General features: G+C 41.8%; 1 protein-coding gene across 1 annotated transcript in view; it reads left to right on the top strand.

Moving 5' to 3' along the window:
- The window catches only part of MECOM (MDS1 and EVI1 complex locus), a 401,603-nt gene that overhangs the window by 104,914 nt on the left and 276,043 nt on the right, over nucleotides 1-20,646 (top strand). The window lies entirely within an intron of this gene.

The following is a 20,646-nucleotide window of genomic DNA, read 5'->3' as shown; positions in this document are numbered from 1 at the left end:
AAAAAAATGACATTATTTGTATATGATTTAACTTCTGTTAGTTCCAGGCTGCATTTTAGTCCTTTTTCTGTTTGTTTCTGTGGCTTTAGTTAGTATCACTCCAAAAGCTTCTCTATAGCATTGTGTAGTGTTGATCAACATGAAGTTGCATGAATAATATATAAATATAATTATTTGGGCACATATATATTTATGCTGCTGCTTTTACTATAAGCAAGAAAGGCACACCATTTTGAAAACTGGGCCCAGTCTTCTCCTTTGTCTTCAAAACCTTCTGCTAAAAATGTGTTGAGTTCTTTAGCAATCTTGTGGGAAGACAGGGCAAAGAAGAACATTTTTTCCCCACAAAAGAGCATTGGCTGGAATACCACATCTTTTAAAAATTCCTTTCATCTTCCAAATAAAAATATTATCTTTACGGTAAAAAGGATGTTTAATATTTCCCTACTTTTTATAGTTTTATAGTTGCCTACTGGTTTTTCTCAAATTTTCAAATTTTGTGCCAGTTTTCGGCCAGGAATAAAATTTTAAGCCAAGTTATAAACCACTGAAAGAGAAACATTGGTACAGCCTTAAGTATAATAACAATGCCTCTGTGTCCAGTATTTTGATATCTGTGATATTAATTTGTACATTTTGACTTCCTAGAGACACATTTGCAATAAAAAGCGTAGGATTTTTTCTAATTAGGAGATCATTGCTCCCTACCGGTTGGAAAAGCAGCTGCCACTGGTTTGTGTTATGGCTGAAATCCCAAGCAGAAACGTGGGAGCTGCTGCTTTCTTCAGTTCCACTGGTGTCAGCAGGAAAAAAAAAAGCCTTGCTGAAACTCATGGTAGAACGGGGTGTACATGCTGTGAGAGATCAAAATTTAGTTCCAGAAGAAAAATGATGGGTTCCACTGAAAACAACAGGTGCTGTTTCAAGGAGAGAAGTGCCTGATCCTTAAAAAAAATTCTCAACTTCATGGGAATGGCTTTCCACCATAAGCTTAAAAAATTAAGTTAATTATCTGCTCCTTTGAAGCAGCCAGAAGTGTCAGTTCCAGTGACATCGGAAGCGTTAGCATTAGCAGCTCTGACAGCTGAAGGAGTGACCGGCGGAGGGGCTGGCACCACTCTAATTTGGATAAGAGGAACCTTCAATTCCCTGAGTGTTGGCCAATACTGTAATGGAGGGGACATTTCCCCGGGCGGGCACCAGGTAGCTACCATCATCCCACGATGGGATGGGTCATACTGGAGGGTTTCCTGGAGCAATCCTGATTAACCTGCTCACAGCCACCTGCAGAAGGACACAGGTTGGTTAAATTGCAGAAATGGGCTTTTTATAAAAATATGTGAGCACAGTCTGGGCTGCATGTGTGTGGTTCTTTTGATCTTTCTCTGAGCTCTAAGTCTTTTTTTATCTGACTACTGGTGGTGTTAATATACAATTTTTATATATACTGGGCATGTATAAATGTATATATATAGGGTCTAAATACCTGGACGTTAAGTTTTGGTGCAGCCCGGGCTGTATCCCCTGTCTGGTGGGTGAGTGCTCAACCTGCTCGTTACCATTGGAGGTTTCAGGTGTTCACGTTACACAGTTCACCAGGTTCAGCTGTGAAAAGCAGGTATAAACTCAGCTGGGGGGGCTTGGGAGCTCTGGGCCAGTGTCTGTGGTGCTGGGTGGAGGTTACAGCCCCTTCTCTGTCTCTTGGGCAGGTAGGTTGTTCTGCTCATTTTATTTAGTCTAAATGCTTAAGCTAAGTTCTTGTGCAAAAGTTTTAAACTTCTTCTAAGCCTGCTTTATAGAATTCAGTAACTTTAATAAAGTAATGAACTTTTAGCTTCTCCTGCTATGTTTTATGCATCTGTAGGAAAAAAAAAAAAACAAACAGAAAAAACCTCAACAAATAACCCAACTTTCCCTCTTTCTCTTAATGTTAAAATGATAACTGGTCCTTTATGGCCCGACCCTTATGCTTTTTGCTGATGCTGCTCTGAAACCAGTGTTATTAGCAAAATAGGCTTGTAAAAATTTTGATGGCATATTTTTCACATTTTCTTTAAAATACTTCAAATTCATTTTTTTTAAATTTTCTTCTCTTGTTTAAAGACAAACATGACTCTTAAAGTGAGCTGAAATGCAAGTTCTTATTCTGAGTGGCTCTGTCTGTGGAGAAAGTCTGTGTTTGATGTCTTAAGGTCATGCCTGATGAATTTTCAAGAGGGGTGTGTACTCAAGGAGGATACAGCAGGAGGGGGAAAAACTCACAGAAAGCTCTATGGGCACCGCTCTGTTGCTCCTGCTGCTTCTCCTGGGTTGATTAAAAACCCCAGTGTTTTTCACCCTTATTGGAGTGGCACACTTAATATACTAAATGGGATGAGTGGGAATTGTGCCTGTGTAACTGTGAACAGTGTTTTCTTAAGGTGACTTTCAATATTTTATTATACCAAAGCACCTATAGAGCAAACCATTAGATGGAAAAATGTGTGCTTAAACAGTGAATTCTTTCATCTGTTCTGAATACTTGGCCTTCTGTCCTCCACAAACATCCAAACCTTTCTCATTTGATAGGAGTGAACGATATCAGGCTACAGGTTCATTGCTTAATATATACTTCTTAGTTATTTTCACTTTTTTCCCTTCAGTAACATGTTTATCTGTTTAAATGGTAGAAAACTTGATTAGTAAGACAAATAATAGTCATGGAGTGAAGGACAGAGACACAACTCTGTTCCTATGTTTTAGGATATTAGAACTTCTACAGAGGTTACTGCAGAACCTAAATTGCTCCATCTTGACCTCTAAGGTATCAATAATACTTAAATAAAAAAAATGTAACAGGGTTATACTTCAGGCATTGTCTGCCTTAATGGAGAAATGATGGCTTGTCCCAAAAGCAGCATTTGCAAAGATGCTCTTTCTGGTGGGGAACCTGAAAGCCAGGCAGGAGCTGGAGTGCAATGAAATACCAGCTGCTCAGAGTTTCTGTGATCAGGATCTTGCCTTCTATCAGGCTAAAACTCACCTGGAGTGAAATGTTCCTTTAATGTCCCTCTCAAATACCATGTTGAGGATTTATATCAAGTGTAGGATTTTCAGCTCAATGCGGACGTGTTGGTTTAACTGCCCTGCCTTGATGTAAAGGGTACTGGAAGCAGTCACTCCTAGGTAGTAATCCAGGGTTGCTTTCTTTTCAAAGTGCTGATTTAACATTTTGGCTACTGAGCACAATGATTTTAGGTTGGAAAAATAGTTAGAGAGAGTCCTGACTGTACTGCTCCAAAATGGAGTATCCTGTGTCAAGATATTTGTGGGTGCCTGGTGTCACACAGGGTGAGCAATCAGTAAATGGTGTGAGATTTGTGCATGTATCAAAATATCAGTAAAATGAGATTATTGGGTGACTCGCTGTGGAGAAAATTGCATGCTGGGGAATTGAGAGGTCATCTGCTCCCCAAAAAAAGCTGCTGGTGGAGATGTACCACCTCCTTTCTGATGTTTTCTCAAGTCATGTTTAGCTTGGTTGGTGCATGGAGGAGAGACCTCCATGCTGTGGGAGTGATTGGTGGCAGGGGTTTAGCAGGAGGTGTTTCTCTCTCTGAGCTCCTAGTGAAGCAATGCTCTGGTATGACATCTGGCTGTTGTCATTAAGGTACCACTGGGTCATCTTTATAAGTGTTGATTTCTAACTGCCAATACATGATGCTGACTTGTGCTTTAGTAAGAGTTCAGGTGGAGTCTGTTTTCTCCATGCTTTGCAGCTTTAAATAAAGCATTGATTCAAGGAAAGGGCTTGTGATAATAGTGATGCTGCTGCTTTTTTTTTTTTTACTTTTATATGTAGAACTGCTTGTGGCTTATGCTCTCTGATGTGATAGCAGAGGTTTTAGGCACTGTGGTCGTGTCCGATCTGTGCTTCAAGTGTATGTGTTTACGTGAACTAGATGCCTCTGTGGGTTTAAATGGATGTGCAATTCATCAAGTCTCTGTTCCTAATGCTGATTGCGTTGTAAAACAGCCAAAACTTCAGCAAAATTAATTTATTGTTAATTTTTGAGGGGAATGAGCAGCATACCTATGTATTATATGTGTCAATTAGACTTTTTTTTTAAATGGCTTTTTAGGATCATTTCAGATTAAAGGTGGACAGAATGCTTTCCTGGGAACCGGGCACTGATGTGAGATGTCTGTAGAAGTGAATTGCTGGGGAGCTGCTGATTATTGTGTTGTGGGGCTGATCTGCCCGGGTAAGAAGCCAAATTGCAGACGGTGTTTGGATGGATGGGATGACCTCACCTCCAGTGGGAAGCTCTCAGCAACATCTCGGGTAGCTGTTGCTGTTTGGCAAAGTCTAATTCTGGTGAGAAGGATGAAATACCGATGTTGGAAAGAGGCTATGAGGCATACTGGTAGCTTTTTACTTATACCTACGTAGTCTGATAGATATATAGGAAAACCAGCCTTTGCTGTGTGTCGCCACTTGTCTCGAGATCCATTAGTAAGACAAAAGTCTTGTTCACTTCAGAATAAAAATTATTTGTTTAGCCTGGTTTAGCAGCACCATAAAATAACAATCTAAAATGCCAGAAAAGTTCAGATGCTGCTTTGTGCCCCCATTGTGGAGGTCAGAGAGTGATCCGGGCTCTGGGCATCACGTGGAGAATGCTTCTGCATCCTGGCGTGGAGAGGGGACCAAGTGGCTCCTATTGCTCCTTTCTGGGCAAGGCTGTTCATTAGTGGATGTTGTAGTCACTTTAAAAAAAGAGTAATCCTGCCTTCCACTATCAGAGCTCCTAAAGGGCCCTGGGTCCAAGTGGGGACCCATATGTGCGTGGCACCAAGCTGGGAAATCCTTTGTTTCTGAGATGCTTAACAGAAATTGCACCCTGTGTTATGGATGACCTCCCTCCCATGCTGAAATCTGAAAAGGGGGTGATCAGGAGAAGTTATTAACCCAGCCCTGTGCTTCCATGTATAAAACCCTTGCACGGAGGCCAGTGTGCTGGAGGAGGACTTCTTGGTTTGGAAAGGAAATAGTGATTTTTAGTGTGCTGGTGGCTAGTGTTCACGTGGGCAGCCTGTGGGGACCATTTAAGGGAAGAGCTGGAGTGTGTTAGGGAACAGCACAACCAGGTGTAATCCACTTTTGGTTTTTAGTGCATACTCCACTTATTTAAAAAATCTGTTTTAAAAAAAAATAATAATCTTCCCTAATAGAATATTGCTTCTTAATGAATAGACCCCCTTGTTATGGGACAGCTTAGTGCTGTTAACATTTTTCTCTCTTGTTTGGCTTTATTAGGTGCTATCTCCCATGGCTATCTGTAAAGCCAATTAGTGGAGAAAATAACAGCCATATTAATCTCCCAGAGCAGTGCAAGAAAAAGAGTCATAATATCATAGGGAAATTATTCTAAGTGTGAAAAATTACCCACTTCGTCTATTTCATTTTTCTCAAACTCCAAAATTAATGACTTTCTGAAAAAAAAAGATATATTTATCTCTGCGTAAAGGGAGAGATTTGATGAATGTTAAAGAGAAACCAATAGAGCTTTAATAAAAATGTATATGTCCATAATCCTATGAATCCTACTCCAGCATGTTAAACTGCTGATTTGTATCTCTGTGTCAAATATAATTACAGGCAAACAGGAGCTGTGTTATAATATCTATTAATCAAGATTGTAATTAGGATTTTAAGAAGCTGCCTGTGAGAGTTGGGAACAGCAGGAAGGAAGTGCCAGAGCTGCTGAGCTTTCAGCTTGTGGTACCACTTGCAGTCTGGGCACAAGCCTCATGGGTGCTGGTGCCCAGCATCCCACAGAGAGCAGACTCTGTGGGTGGGAGGTGACTGCACACAAGATGAGGTTCAACCTCTATTGCTTTGTACATTTGGGGATGTCAATGGGAAAAGTGGATGCCAGCTGAACGGATGCAGCCATCAATGCCAAGTCAGCAAAAAATCATGCATTTTTGGGAGGTGGGGGGCTTTCATGCCATTTAGGCAAGTCTGGTTTGGTAGCGCTGCGTCCTTGCTTAAAATACTTGACCGAAAAACATCTTAGGTCAGTCTGTGTTTCCCAGCATGGGTGGTAAGGAACTATGCACCAATTGCTATAGATAATATTTTTTTGAGCACTTAGGAGCCTTCTGACCTCTGTAAGTGCCATACAAACAAAATAGCTTTTGGAAAAGGAGGGGATTGATGAAATTCTGTTGTTGGCACAAGAGAAGGAACTGATAAAGGTAGGCTTAGAAAGCCAAATCCACTGTTAAAAAACTTGATTCAATATTTTAACACATCCAGGTTTTTTGGCCCTCAAAGCAATAAGCTTAAATGGTTAGGTCTTTTCCCCTCTGAATCTTGGTTTTTTTCCTGTTTAAAAGCTGCCTGATGCTCATGAGTTTGGCAAATTTGGATCATCTCCTTTTTCTGTTTTTTCTCTTTCTCTCCCCACTTTTCTTTTTATTCCACTTTGTTCTCCAGGTGTATTTTTCTAACTTCTACCAGGTCTAGTCATAACAAGCTGAACATGGTGTGAATGTTCCCAGCCTCATTTTAACTAAATTAACTACACTTACACCCTCGGTGTCAAAGCTCTGAACAATGAAAGCTTGCCACTGAACACATGAAACAAAAATGAAATTAGCCAGTGGTAGGAAACTACAAACAGCTGAGGCATTCAATTGTTAGCCATTTGAAGGATTAACTTCTAAATCATGTAGAGCTCCCTTGGTAGTTTAGCTAGTTGGGCACTCAAGGGTATATAAAAACACACTTTAAAGTAGAAATGTATTTCTTCACCTATAAAAAAGAGATTTACTGGCAGGTTGTGATATTATTAATACTGGATATTTCTGCCATCGTCTGTAGTACTTAATCACACTTTCTCTTACTTTCTACATACGCTTTTCTGTTGGGTTCCCAAGGAAAGACAGTGCAGATGAACTTGCTGTTGGGAGATGGATGACACTATAACCTAGAAAAATATTTTACCAACTTCAGTTGGTAACAACTGCCTACTATATGCAATTGTTCTATGTGAATAACTTCCTTCCATGGATATTTATCCACTAGATGTAGAATATACTCCACTGGTCTTAAATATTTGTATGTGGTTGTTAATAATTATACAGAATTCTTTATGTTTGTCTCACTCTACTGAAAGCTAAGATATGCCTGTGAAATAGGTTTTTAGTAAGAGCTGGTAGAAGACTTTCTTAATTCAGTGTGAGGAGTCACCAAAGGCTTAATCAGAACCACAGGAAAGTAGACTCTACTAATTATGGTCATACATTTGTTTGAATTCAGTCTTTTCCTTATCACCCGAGAACACTGTCATGGACCTATGGAACTTCATAGGGGAAAAATTCCTCAACTCTTTCCTTAATGTTTGCTTCAAACAAGACTCTGAAGTCTTCAGACAAGTGTTTATTCAATCAAAATCCTTCAGATTGCACAATTAAGATTGATGAATTTTTGTAGGAGTCTTTTTCTTTTTAAATGAATAGCACTAAACAGAGGTGACTTCCTCTCCTATCGCAGACTTGATAATGAAGCCACTAAATTTACTTATAATATAAATATATATTTGTCCAGAGAGCCTTTTGCAATAGAAGTCCAAAGCAAGGAGCTCATTTGGAGGAAAAAAAGAAATAACAGCAGCAAAAACAACACAAAGCTGAAATAAAGGGGAAAAATGTAGAATCACAAAGAAAACCTAAACAAATAAAGTGCAAACAGAGAGTGACAAGCGCACTCAGCCCCTGGATTGGTTATGGATGAGACGACAAGTATATGATGAAATTAATGACCCTCTGTCAACTTTTTAGATCTCACTTTTAAAGAGAATGGACCAAAAATCAATAGCCCCCAAACCACTAGTACTCCAGTGAACCAGTTTATCATTTATCTTACTGCTGGCACTCATATAGAAAGTGCAGCCAAGCACAGCATAGGACTTTCATTGGTAGTCATCATTACATGCAATGTTTGAGCACTCCAGTTAAAGGTCAAAGGTGTGCAGTACAGCTCCTCTGAGAAGTACCTATTTGAAATTACCAATATCTGTGTATGGCTTATCCATGCTGTACACTACTATTTTTTTCCTCCCTGTGTGCATTTCCCCTTTCTGAGCTTTACCTGCCGGCAGAAAGAGAAGCCGTGGGGCTGTAGCCCGGCAGCAGTGGCTCTGTGCACCCAGGGTTAAGGCTGAGCTGATGTTTCTATTATCTGTTCTGACTCTCAGTGTTGTGTCTCAATTATTTCTGGTGGTATCAAGCTGGAATCACTGACATATGAGCTAACACCTCTAATGAAAATTGTTCTCTGCTCTCCACCCTCAAAAGTTTTAGAATCGTATTTAACATCTGGCTTTTAGATGCTTACTTTAAGAAGTCCAGAGAAGGCTCAGCTGAATTTAAAGTCTACGTATTGTAAAAGACTTTTCTGGTGGCTAATTGTAAACCTGGAGGACTAGCAAGAGCAGTCAAAAAAAATCTGGGGGAAGTGTTATGGTGACCTTTTAGTCATTTCTGCTGTGCCAGTTATTGTTGTTGCGTGATGGCAGTGAGATCAGGATGAGTTGTGCCAGTTGCTCTGCACACACAGTAGTCATTGCCTTGAAATGTGCGTGGTCTGAAGGGATAAACTAGGATAAACTAGGGCAATAAACGTTATCCCCTCGTGTGGATGGAAACTGAGGTGTCAAGCAGGTAATAAGAGGCAGTTTGCATAAACACCTGAGTTAGAAACTGCCTGTTCCTGTGGGAATGCTAATGAAGTAGAGACATGAATCCTGGTTTTCCAGTCGATCTTCTAGAGTGTTGGCCAAGGATCCCTCTGGGTTGCTGGTGCCCTGTCAGAGGGGACTTGAGCTGGCACCTTCCCAGGTGCCTACACCAGTGTTGTGCTGCTGTTGGGGGAGCAGCTCCATGTGTTTTGTCCATGTAACTGGTCTGTCTGTGCACTGGGGTTACTGGGGGTTTCCTCCTGGGTTCCTCGGTGTACCCACCCGTGCTCCCCCCCACCCATATGTGGCCAGGGCACATGTTGGTCACATTGGGATGGAGATGGGTGTGCAAACAGGGCTGTGTTGAGCCCATGCATGAGCCTGGTTGTGTCTCCTCCTCGTGCATGTGCCAAAGACAGGGTCAAAAAGTCTGCCTTTAGAGAGCCAAGGCACTCTGAAAATGTTGGCACAGCTGAGGGAGAGTAAAATATTTCCTGCCACAGCGCTGTGGGAAGGACGGCAGCTGCCCTGTGCTGCTGCAGGCAGCAAGGTATTTTAATGTTCTTTTATAGCAGAGGGGTTTTCTCCAGATATTTTTGGTGGTTGTACCTGGGGATGCTGCCCTGATTTGCGGCAGGGGAAGCTGTGTAGCCACACTTCCTTTGATTGCCATGGGACGACACAGTGGTGGCCATGGAAGGTGGAGTCTCCCAAAATAAATCCTCACTGCTCGATGGGTGTAAGGACGTGTTGCATGTGCCAGGGAGGCAGACGGAGGTTTTGAAGGGCTTGGAAGAAAGGTTGTGAATAAATAGAAGACTTTGCCTCATCAAAAAATGCTGTAACAGACAAGAATGATTATGCGGATTTCCTGGTGACCCTGTAGGTCCTTAACACCATCCTGGTGGTTGCAGTGGGTAATAGTGTTCAAATTTTAAAACCAAACCAAAACATCCAACAAAATATCTCTACAACAAAAATGTTTAAGGAAAAGAATGCTTTATTCTAAAATAATTCTACACCAGTGGACAGTAGTGAAGGGAGAAGCAATGTGTTCTTGGGAGGGAGTGGGACTGAAGGAAAAGAATGCTTTATTCTAAAATAATTTCTACACCAGTGGACAGCAGTGAAGGGAGAAGCAATGTGTTCTTGGAAGGGAGTGGGACCAACAGCATGGAGCATCACTGAATTTCTCAAGTGAGGTGTGCATGCAGCAAAGTTCAGGCTCCTTGGAATGTACGTCAGGTCTGCTGGACACGAGCAGTGGCACAGGATGCTCCAACTGCTGAGAATGGAAATGGATTTAATGCAGGACATGGTTTTGGGTGCAGGGGCTGAGGTAGGATGTGGAGTTTCAGCGCAATTCGTACACCAGTGCGATGGGCAACCAGAAAGTTGAAGGCTGCAGATCAGAAGAGCAAAGATTTTAAGTTCTTTGCCTAAAATTAATTTTGGTGGATCAGTGTTGGAAGGCTTAGCAGAGAGAAGAGAGTTTGCATCCACAGGTCACTGGGATTTAGTGCTACTTCCACTGACGTCAATGGAAAGAACTCCCAGAGCTGTGAAAGTGGGGGCTGGATCTGCTGTGGGTCTGTCTCAGAGCTGCAAAGTCAATAGATAAAGCTAAAACCCGTGATCAGTGGCTATGAACAAACAAGCAGTATCTTCAATATTCGGTCAACATTTTTTTCCCAGCATATTAAACCCATATTTTATCTGTAAGAGCGAATAGAGACAATCAGTTGAGTCACACCTATCATATCCTGTTTGCTTGTACAGTAAGTGCCCGATACCAGAACGGTGAGCTCGCATTGTGTGTTCCTTTCAAACAGAAAAGGCAAGTTGCTTCAAGTAGAACAATTCTTCTACTAATTGCAACCATTTCAAGTTTGCCACTCCAGGCTGGTTTCCCTGAATGAACATGCTGTTAAGACTTGTAATATTGTTAAGACATTTAATACATTTAATAAATATTTTCTTTTTAGTTTCTCTTTTTTGTTTTACAACTAGACCAGAGACTTTTTTGGTGGAAGAAACCAGGAAAGTCTTGTTTACTTTGACATTAAATCATTCTGTATTTAATGTGGCGATAGCTTAGCTCCAGGGGATACTTGATAAATGGGGGAGAAGGGGATGATCTCTGATACAAGCCCGTTCCTGGTTTCTGGCAGAAGTGCTTGAACCAGTTTGCTACTGCATCCCTCCTTAGAGGGACAGGCACCATTACACTTGCATCCAGTGCCAGATGCACCTAAATTTCTAAACTTTTATGATCCAGACTTTCAATTTTGCTCAGTTCACTAGAGGAAGGAGGAGGTGGACGTGTTTTTCCTTCCCTGCCTTCGTGAGCAGTACCAGCATCAAATGGTCGTATTTACCAACTTTGTGCTTTTATGATCTGTGTTTCTAATTGTAAAGTGAATGTTAAGATCTGGGTCAGGACAATAAAATCTTGCAAAATGATTTAAAGAGCTTGGAGCTGCTCTTTGGAGCACTTTTTGGAGCACATATTTTCCTGGTGTGGGCAGGCTGTCCTCCTTTGCTCCCCCTCTCCACAACCTGCTCATAGGGGTGTTGCTTCCTGCTGTGGTCAGCTGGGGACCATGTGTGACCTGTCATCATCCCCCTCTGTAGGAAAGGAGCACACCTGAGCTGCTACCTGCACTGAGATTGCATATGATTTGCAATTAATTAGTGTCTGCATGCCTAAAGTGTGTGTTGTTTTTAGGAAAAAGCTTCCTGTATCTTAACTTGGAAGGATCATAGCTACTTTTGTGCATATTAAATAGGAATCTTTCTCTTTAAAAACGGGTATTGGACATGTTGTGCATATTATAACTTAAAAGCTTCAGCGGAGCTGCATTTTTGAGAGTTGTATTCATTCTGGAACTGTACCACAATTCATCATATTAAACTTCATTTGTTGGAAGCCTTGCACTGGAATATGGGCTTGGTCTCTAAGGAAGTGCTTCATTTCTGTATTCCTTACCAATAACAGCACACAGCACTGTCTTTTTATTACTCTGTGGCTAGCACCATTCATATCGTGCATTTCTACATCAGGGCTGGAGAGACCCCCATCCTGCTGAAAAATTTAGACGGCTACAGCAGCAATCAGAAATACCAATAAAGTGTCCCTGGTTCTAGGTGGTGATGTGGGATGGAGGGAGAGAAAGATATAAAAATGAATCATGATGTGAGACAGCATTGCTCTGGCAACTGCTTCAAAACCTGAGTGCACTGAGACCGTATAAAGGCTTGAGAATATTCCTATGATCCTAAAGAGACCTGCAAAGACATTGCAAACTCATCAGGCGGCCAGTGCTGCGAGGAGGAGGAGAAATGCTGTTTTGAGTCATTCATCCCCAAACAACAGATGTGCCTTAACCTAGAAATAGGTAATATGGCTTCCAACTGAGGTGAGCTGCTTTGGATAAACCTGGTTAAAAAACAGCCATACGTTTAATGCAGGAAGCTGTCGAAGGTGTAAAGAATGGCTAAGTAAGTGAGTGGGACACCATTAATCTTGGTTTGTTTCAGCACTACATCTTTAGCTGTTGAAGAAAAAAAAAAGCCTTGCTCCTAGCTCATAACCCGAGTGTTAAAACTGATGTCCTCCCCATTAGGGCCTGTAAGCTCATTAGCACATGGCAATTTATCCTCTTTTATTTCTTCTCAATTATCCTATCATCCATTGTATCTGGATCTGATTACCCTTTCCCAGAGTCAAACATTATCTTGTAAATCATTTGCTTTAAGTCTAAGCCTGCCATTGCATTGCCCAGGATTTGCTTAGGCAGGTAATAAATCAATTAGCATTAAACTTGTGGCGTCATCAATTTTCTGTTCTTGTGACTGAAAAAAGGAGTACCTGAACTTTACGAAGCTGTATCAAATTTCCTTATGCTGTCCACACTGAGATTTCCCTCCTCTTCCCCTCTTTTCCCCAGCATCCCAAATCAGTATCAATATACTTTGTACTGAACTGGAGATGAAAGCAGTCGGGGAAACTGCTGTGGACCTGGGTGGAAAGTCTATGGAAAGAGTCTTGTTGACTTGGGATCCTTGTGGATCAAGCCCCGGGTGAGACCCCTGTAGCCAAGGGACTTCTGGGTTCTGCTACTTGATAAAGCGTTAAAACCCAAGTAGTGATGATCATTGAGAAAGACAAGCCTGCAACCTCAGGAATGTGAAAATGATGTGATATTCCTGCCCTTCCAATGCTGGGAAGGATCTGCTGGTCCTCTGCCAGCTCCACGCTGCCCCAGGGCTGCCTGTGCTGTTATTTCCAGCGCTTCCTTGGGGTGCAGGCAGCCCCTGGGGCAGTGGAAGAGCAGCCCTATGCTCCTGTCCCTCCTCCTCCTCCAAGGCTGATGCAATTGGTGTGGTCGAGGTGTCTCTGCCCACAGTGGTGCTTTGACACAAATGTGATCCAGAACTGGTGTGGACAGCAGGAGCACAACTGGCTTTCATCTGCTCCTACACACTTCTCCTCTGGACTTGCTCCCATGACTTTTTGGCGGATCCCCAATCGGGATCTGATCTGACAGTTACAACAACATTTATTAGCTGTAGTCTGGGTGAATGATGCAAAGGGAAACATTTCTTACACCCTTTGCATATAACCTACCAGGGCAGTTGCTGAATCAGCTTTCTTGTGCTCGGATTTTGATGTATGCAGCCCCTATGGAGTCATACCCTTTTTCCACATTAAGCCTTCAAAATGGGAGATGTTCAGACTTTAGCAACGCTGTCTTGCCGTACTCCAACCACAAACTGATTGTGTGTGAGACCTGTGCTGAGATCTATGCAGTGGAATACCTGAGATTAGGTTTATCCAGTTGTCTTGCTTATTATGAGACATGTATTAAAAAGGCCTAAAGAATTGACTTAAAATACACTTTAAAAAACCCTAGACTTGTTCAGGGGTGGACTTGTATATTAGGGCTTGGAGTGCTAACTCCTGTGGAATATGTGTTATTCCATATCTGCAAATTGGCCCTGAAACCATTGCACCTTCCTTTGAAGGAGCTGGTGTTGGCCACTGCCAGAGATCATATGGGGTCACCCAGTGTTCAAATCTGGAGTCTCACATCCCATCTTGTTGCCTGCTGAACCCAGCTGCTAAGGCACGGGTCTACAAACTGCTGATGGACGTACCCAGGGCTCATTCAATGTCTCTGGGCCGCTGTTGCTATGGAAGAAAGTTCTCCTGCTTTTGTTTGGTTTGTTGTAGGGTTTAACTGGCTATTACTGTGACTTATGTTTTGGTTGCTTCACGGTCAGTTTCATGACTTTTTGTTAAAAATGAAGTGTAGTAGGAAATAAGAAATGTGTACATCCAGGTGATATGTTACTCATTCTGAAGAGAGCTCACTGGAGGTGCCTGGCTGTCAGTAGTGGGGATTAGTATTTGGTTTTGTGGATGCCAGAGCGTTTCCTATGAGTTCCAGTTGTTGACTCAAATTCACCCCAGTAGCTAAGCTGGGGTGCAGGCTTCCAGAGGACTTTGTGCCCTGTCTCTCCCTACCTTATCCTGCCTCCCGTTACCATCACCTGGGGAAGGTGCTTGCATCTCCCGTCTCCTTTTTAATGTGTGTCTGCTCTTGCCCTCTTTGAATAATGGAATCTCATCTTTGCATTTAACTGTGTATAAATGGACTAGTGCAATTTCTGCAACTTAATTCTGCAAATGTTTTATGCTTGAGGTGTTTTCCTAAGCCACATCATGCAATTTTTGTGATTCCGAAGGCAAACAGGCTCTTGCTTCGATCAACTGATGGGTCATAAGTAGAGGTGCTCTCTCTACAAGTAGAGCATCTGACCTGTGGAATGGAATTGCCTGGTGCGTTCTTGAACAAATTTGCAGAAGACTTGTCTAAGATGGGCAATACTGCATTTTACAGATATTTTCTAACTAGAGAAACTGAGGCAATCAGCAATGAGATGGCAAGGTCATGCAGAAACTCTTGGGCAGAGATAAGAACAAAGAAACCCCAAATCTCAGTCTTGTGGTGTAACTCCCAAGACTATTTATTGATACCTCCCTCTTCTTACATCCTCCCAATATAAAGTGTGTAGGAATAAAAGAGAGACAGCAGTTTTCTTCCCAACAGTTAGGATTTGAAATATGAACTTTTTTGAAAGTTTTCATTAAAATCCCTGGGGATACCAGATATAAGGCACTTCCTGGGACTCTTAAAGGTCATTTGTTGAACAGCTTCTTCTAAGCATATATGACAAATTATTCCCTTGGCACAATAAACAGGACGCAAGCCCTTTAATTATAATATAGCACTCAATATCTTTAGACATTTCAACGTTTCCTATGTATCCTACACATTTCATTACAAGGAAAGGTTGAGCAGAATTAAAAGGGTGACGTTACCCGAAGATTGATAGTTTACCTGTCCAAAAGGGAAAAGTCGCAGTACAAGGGAGCACAAAGGAAAGAAGGATCCAAACCAAGTTTTGATTACAGAGGAGACTTGGATAAGAGAGTTTTTATTATCCGCAGCTTTTAGCCTTATTTACCATCAGGCTATCTTGCCACAAGCATGCTTTTTAGTTCTGACAGCTCTGAATTATGACCATTGTGGGATCCTATCTCATTAACTGAAATGGGAGAATAAAACATCAAACAATCATAAAAATAATTTGGCACTGTGAAACCACTTAGGAGCAGCTGTCAAACAGGTTGGAAGATAAAGTTCTAAATAAAAAGAATAGAGAGAGCTGCAATGTCCTGCCATATGCTTCCTCTGCATTATAGACTCCTTAATAATATGAAGTGCCTGTGTTTATGCAGAATAGGCCAGACACTCCATATATGATATTGATTATGCCTTAACCCCAATTTAGTAAAGACATACTCCTCTTTTTCCTAATCAGATATTGCAGAAGCAGTTTTCTGAAAATGTCCCTAATGCCAAGACATATTTTATCTCCGAAGGCTGTGGCAGGAGATAGGGCTTTGTCTTGCCTGTTGTCATGGCTTGGAGCCCAGTTTTAGGACAGCAAGGCCCCCGTGGGGCTCTTCTCCAGCAGTTTTCATCCAGCAATTCAAAAACATACATCTTTATCAAGCTGTTGTTGTCAGACAACATTAGATAATTAATAGGCCATTTGTCAGCCTGCACAAAACATGTTAAAATCCCAAACACAATCAGGATAAATATAGTTGCCTGCTCTCTGAAGGCTTTTTGTTCTGACATGCAGGCATTGCAGGCAGATATTTACTATTAAACAAGACTCATTATTAATCACATCTAATGTTAATTAATTAACCGCCTCTGTGCATTGAGGGCTCTCTGTGACTTTCAATTGTTTTAAGGAGCTAATTGGTAACTTAGCAGTTTGCATGGAAGTTGTTTCTTGTTCAGTTCACATCAACTTTTTCAACTTAATAGAATAACCGTGTTCATTAAATACAAATAAAATGGGATATTTTTAGCAGTGCAAATTAATATTGAAATAAGCCCACATCTGAGCTTTTTAGGGAAGGTTTAATGATTTGGTTCAGACCCAGTTTTACCATCAGCATTGCTGAGTTAGGGCAGGTGTGTAGTACAAAACTGAAAGCCAATTAATGGAATACAGATGATACTGTATCATGCCCTCACAGCCCAAGCAAAGCTGCTGGCAGATGCTGAGCACCTGGAGACACCACAGCAGCCTTCTTGAGCTATCAGGGCTAAAAGGCAGAGCTGCTGAGAAGCAGAAATTACAGAGATGTCTTTGAAAACCCTGATGCCTTTATGGTTTGGTTCTAATTCTCCTTAGCCCTGCGCCTTGACTCATCATTGAGAGTGGAGAGTAAGTGTCTACGTGTAAAATGCCACCGAGCCTGGTTTGCATTCTCTTTTCCTGATATGTTTGCCTGACGAAAGGAGCCATTGAGAAGCAGACCCTTTCCACTTAGAGATGCCCTTCTAAACGCTGTTTATTTCTTGTGAAAGGAGAAGAGAGGCAGGACTTGCCAACATAGGTTAGCTCAGCAATCCATGTGGAAGCCAACAAGGCAACACAACGCTTAAGCGGTTGCTTTGGCTGCAGAATTCTTGATGAACCAAACAGAAGGGCCATGGGCTTATAATTTGGCCCAAAAGCACCACCAGGCTGTATGTGCCTCTTGATAACACTGCAAACAAGTGTCATTTTCTTTAATATTTTTTTTTTCTTGACATGCCCATTTTATTCTACATTCTGAATGTACCTTGGATGCTGTAATGGCTGGCTGTGCCAAGTAAGCATGTGGTGACTAAGTGCACACATAAGAATTAGCTTGCATAACCATATAAAACCAGTCTGTAGAAATGGGGGTGGGTGGTATTGCTTAATTACCTGTTTCTAGAAATTTTGCTCCTGCGAATTTCCATGGAAATCAGCAGGAGTCCTGCCTATAGAGAGCTCACCGCGCTAATCCCAAACATAACTTAGGAAAAGTGCCGTTCCTTCATGTTCCCATTATATAACTTGGGGGCATAAGTGTCTGGGCTACAAAAACTATGAATCTTTTAAAATAGTCACTTATTTCATCACCCACTAAATAAAGATGACATTTTTTGTGAAATATTTCATATTCAGACTGTCTGTCCAGCCATGCTTTTGCACTCTCTCTTCTTTGCTGTGTCAATATTTGCATTACCAACCCTATTTTGGAGGGTTTCTAACTTGATCTTACATTTATTTTGGCGAAGAACGTGGAACACAACTTCTTACTCTGAGAGAGAATTTGTTTTAAGAGATGATGATGATGATGGGTTTTGACTTGGAGAGGGGCTGGAGTCCTGGAGGAAAATGCAGCCCTCCTGGGCTGGGAGGAGTTGGCTGCCCCTGGCTGGGAGTGTTTTCCTGAAGCCCAGTGGCCCCGTGGTGGGAAAGCGGTATCAAGGTCTGGCAAAGGTGGTCCATGTGCTTCTCCATTACCATGGGGCATCACCTCCCTGTTGAGTCTGAAGGTCTGCTCAGTGAGGAATTGCTTGTTAGTTTTTTCACGTGTATTTTTCTTAGCACCTTGTGGTACTGCGAGTCTTGGGTCCATGTCCTACTGCTTCTTTATTTCCAGCAGGATCTGCAGTTCTTCTGCAGGAAGAGCAGACCAGTTTCTGTTGCATGTTGCCTGAGGCTGCTTATGGTCAGCAAGCAAGCCAAACCTTCTAAAACTGCCTCGTTGCCCAAATCTCAATGTTTGAGGCTGAGAATTGCATCATGGCTCACTTCTGTCAAGCTTCTGGTCAAAAATACCTCAAATGATTAGGAAAATTGACTTTTGGGGGTTCTGGATGCAAATATAGTTCATAAGCCCTTTTGAGACTGCCTATAACTTTGCATTTTCCGCACTTATTTGCAGATACATACAAAAAAATTTGTACCTGTGCCAACAAATATATTCCTACACATGTAGATGTTCATAATCACACACATACATAGGTACATACATTTCACACTTGCATTTATAATGTGTGTGTATCAAGTACATCCTTGCACAGATATATCTAAATAGCTCTCCCATAAGGGAGCTGCAGAGCTTGGATTGTTTCAGCCTGCTGAAGGGCTGACACAGAACTAAATGAAAGGGGGAGCTCAGTACAAAGTGAAAAATGTCCTGTAGCTAACAAAGCCCGGTGCTGGGATTAAACTTAAATCAGTGTTAGCATTACTGAAGAAGCCTCATTGGCTAAAACTGTAAGTGTTGTATGAAGTTGCAGTATATTCTCTCATCGTAAGCCCAACAATATGCTTCAATTAAACATATGTCACAGGCACTTATCCTGAGAGCATGAAGCTGTTGGGAAAGTTTGGTTTTTCGTTTGTAACGGTGGCTCCAAGCATAGGGTCTTTGGGTGCATTTATCCAGCCATGAATTCTAAGGAGATGCTCAGGTTGTCCACGTCACCTACCAGGGGTGTAGATCACAATAGTGTGCTCTTGGTGCATGAGAAAATAAAATACCCTCTCCAAGTAGCCTGTTCATCACACCACGCGTTGCCCACTGATGTGGGCTTACATTTGAGTTCCCAGGGTAGCCCATTCATCTTGCCCGTAGCCCCTGGGGCTCCAGCACTGCTGAGACCTCCGTGCCCACATTGTGCCTGCCTGGCAAAGGTCTGCCCTGCATGGGAGCTGTAGCTGCATCGTTATCTTAGGAGTATGTGTTAAAAAATCTAACAAAGCATGTATTTCAAACACGGGCTTCAAGAGATGCAGGATTAAGTGGTTAAGTAGGTTTAGGGTAGTGTTTCAAGCAAGGCACATACTTGAAAAATAATATTTGTATTGGCTCTGTGCTAGCAAATATACAATCAAGATACAAACCAGAAACTTTTTCTTTCGAGCTGTAATGCTGTTTCAGGAGGAAGGGATATTTCAGTCCCCAGATAGAGGAAGAAGCTTCCCTCATCCAAGCTCCGAGCTGTGAAACACTGTTTCAAGCAGAGAAACACCCTCAAAATCATGGAAATATTTTAAAATCGTAACATTGAGCTCTCCCTCCCCTGTAACCACAGATGAGCAAAATTCCAAGGAAAGAGATGAAAAGCACAGCAATATCTATGGAGAATGCAGGAGTCTGGCACAACTTGCACTTTCCCCACCTGTTCTGGACCAAAGTCTTGCAGCCGTTCTCGGTCTGGGTTACACCTACACCATCAAAAACACATAAAAAGCCCCTTAGCCCAAAAGGCAATTTTATTGAATGGTGTAATGATTACCAAGTGGTATCTAAGACTGACCGATGAGGTTATAACCTAGATTTCCTTCTGGACTTCTAAACAAGCTTGCCAGGGGTTGGGTAACGAGAAATTTAAGACTACCTCCATTCTAAAAATGCAAAGCCATTTCAAAGCAAGAAATAATTCTGAAGAAAATTTGTATATGCTTGATTGATTATCTTATTTTAATCCATATTAAAGCTTTAAGTCTTTAGGTGTGGCTCTTTAGTTCTAACATCTCATAAATTATGGCTATAATGAAGCAGTCATTTATCCAGGGCTGATGATAAATGGCTTGCCCTAGGAGGAACTAAAGAATAGGCAAGTAGATCATTTTCATATTTGGTGAAAACAATATTAAGTACCCAGACCTCAGTGATTGCCCTAATAAATGAATAATCTGAGGTGAGGGGCTTGGCAGTCAGTGTAAAAAATAACCTGAGCTTTCTCTGTCATTTGTCAGGCTTTGCTATGACAGCATGCATTATGGGTAAATGAGCAATCAGCAAGAACTATGTTATGGCTGGGATGTTTTTGAGAAATTTATCATATGCATTGCTTGGTACCTTTAAGACCCTAAGGCTTAATGGCTATAGTGCATGACTGCAAGCGAACACAGTTCTTATTTACCATCCTATGCTTCATTTGCACTGGATCCCCGTTTTTTCCATGTATTAGGGGAAGGAGCCTCTGTTAGTGTTGTTTCCCAGACTTACTTTTGCTCATACAGGATATTCCAGCCCACTCCGTGTTAGTTCTAAGGCACCACGATATTTAAGGGATTTTGAGGATACTCTGCCCAGTCTGGTAGAGATGTCAATTTATATTTAATGAGCTAAGTCAGTAACACATGGATAGGATGTGTAAGAACAAAACCCAGGGGAAATGCAAGGAAACACAATAAAGTGCTCCTCCAAACACCCCAAGTGTAGTGGGAAATTAGGTGCTGTTACCTCTTAATTAGCCATGAAACATTCGGGTACAGAGTGGGGACCACAGTGGAGGGTGTTAGCAGGTGTCTTGGCGTGATATAAACCTATTTTTCCAGACTGCTACCCATGGGAGTGCAGCGTCAGTGGTGTGCTATGTGATGCAGTGCATGATGGCTGATGGGCTTACGGTGATATTTGACTGTTCTGCTCAAAAACTTCCCAAATTGGTGTCCTTTCTGCAGCTGAAACTTAGCGCTTTATCTGATGACTCTT

Source organism: Calidris pugnax, unplaced genomic scaffold (genome assembly GCF_001431845.1).
Source record: "Calidris pugnax isolate Ruff unplaced genomic scaffold, ASM143184v1 scaffold52, whole genome shotgun sequence".
Classification (NCBI taxonomy): domain Eukaryota; kingdom Metazoa; phylum Chordata; class Aves; order Charadriiformes; family Scolopacidae; genus Calidris; species Calidris pugnax.
Note: the sequence above shows the minus strand (reverse complement) of the source record. Positions and strands in the feature narration are given on the sequence as shown.